Source organism: Suncus etruscus, chromosome 5 (assembly GCF_024139225.1).
Source record: "Suncus etruscus isolate mSunEtr1 chromosome 5, mSunEtr1.pri.cur, whole genome shotgun sequence".
NCBI classification, from domain to species: domain Eukaryota; kingdom Metazoa; phylum Chordata; class Mammalia; order Eulipotyphla; family Soricidae; genus Suncus; species Suncus etruscus.
In genome coordinates this window covers 130,838,351-130,840,147 of record NC_064852.1, presented here as the reverse complement: position 1 = coordinate 130,840,147, position 1,797 = coordinate 130,838,351, and the positions used below count along the sequence as shown (strand labels likewise).

Sequence of the window (1,797 nt, the reverse complement as noted above, 5' to 3'; positions counted from 1 at the left end):
GGAGTACTTAGTAGAGAACTCAGGATGGCTGCACGCAAGACAAGTACCTTATCCACACTGCACTCACCCTCCATCCTGAAAAAAAATTTTTATTGGACTTTGGGTCCACACGCGGCAGTGATCTGGGGTTCCAATCTCTGAATTCAGATATAACCTCTGGTGGGGTATGAGGAACATATGGGATGCCAGGAATCAAACCCAAGAAGGCTCCAGTTTCCCCAGTAATTATCAATATTTTGGATTTTAAGGCCACACCCAGGAGCACTTGTGCTCTTCCTGGCTCTGAATTTATAAATTATTCCCAGCAGGCTTGGGAAACCATATGGGATACTGGAGATAGAACCTGCTTTGGCAGCAGGCAAGGCAAATGCCCTACCTACTATGTTATTGTTCCAAAACACTAATTTTGATGCCATTTAACCATTTAAAAAACTGGAAATTACTATTTTTCAAGGATGTAATTCTAATTTAAATATTTATTCATGGTTTTAGGCTTTAACTTCAGTTAAATTACTCACAGAATATTGATTCAAATTGGTGAATAAATTTCAGATTCTACCTACTAGGGACTATTTACAGGAAGCTGAAACCCTACTTTGGGCTATGTTAATTATTGTCTAAGGTGTCAGGTTTTATGCCAGAAAAGCTCTCCTCTACTTTCAACATAACCTGATAAATGTTTGAAGAGCTTCTACAAGATAAGGCTTATAAAACTTAACAACTTTAATTCATAATTAATTGAATGTTTTGATTTCATATGGCTAAGATGCAAGTAACAACCTCTCTAAAAGTTTGTCTTTTAAACTCTGGTTTGCTGGATATTTAGTATGATTCCCTAATTCTAATGAGAAAACACATCCAAAATAACTAATGATCTTTTTTCCCCCCAATTCACAATATAGAACAGGCAAAGGGCCTGGATTGAGGTGTATATGGGGTCATTTATTGTACCTCCTCTTTCTATACTGTCAGTGTAAAGAACACAGCCTGTGGTAAGAATTGGGAGGCCTTATCTTTTCTTTTTACTTTTTTGAATTTTTTTATTTAAAAAAAATTTTTTATTTGGAACAATAAACACCCACAAATAGCTAAAGCAATACTTGGAAAAAGGAATATGGGAGGTATTACTTACCCCAACTTTAAACTGTATTACAAAGCAATAGTTATCAGAACAGCATGGTATTGCAATACAGACCCTCAAATCAGTGGAACAGGCTTGAGTACTCAAAGAATGTTCCCCAGATATACCATCACCTAATTTTTGATAAAGGTGCAAGAAATCCTAAATGGAACAGGGAAGGCCTCTTCAATAAGTGGTGTTGACACAACTGGCTAGCCACTTGTAAAAATGTGAACTTAGACCTCCAGTTAACATCATGTACAAAGGTAAAAACCAAATGGATTAAAGACCTAGATATCAGACCTGAAAGCATAAGAGTATACAGAACAATATCTAGGTCAAACACTCCATGACATTGAGACTAAAGGTATCTTTAAAGAGGAAACCGTACTCTCCAAACAAGTGAAAGCAGAAATAAATAAATGGGACTATATTAAGCTGAGAAGCTTCTGCACCTGGAAGGAAATAGTGCCCAGAATACAAGAGCCACCCACTGAGTGGGAGAAACTATTCACCCAATACCCATCAGATAAGGGGTTAATATCCAAAATATACAGGACACTGACAAAACTTTACAAGAAAAAAAAAAAAACATCTAACCCCATCAAAGAATGGGGAGAAGAACTGAACAGACACTTTGACAAAAAGAAATACAAATGGCTAAAAAGCACATGAAA

At 36.5% G+C, this 1,797-nt stretch overlaps 1 non-coding gene across 1 annotated transcript; it reads right to left on the bottom strand.

Moving 5' to 3' along the window:
• Nucleotides 1-876: 876 nt before the first annotated feature.
• On the bottom strand, nucleotides 877-1,009 carry LOC126010148 (small nucleolar RNA SNORA51). Its single transcript, XR_007496282.1, has one exon. It is a non-coding gene; the product is annotated as a small nucleolar RNA SNORA51 (small nucleolar RNA).
• Nucleotides 1,010-1,797: the final 788 nt, after the last annotated feature.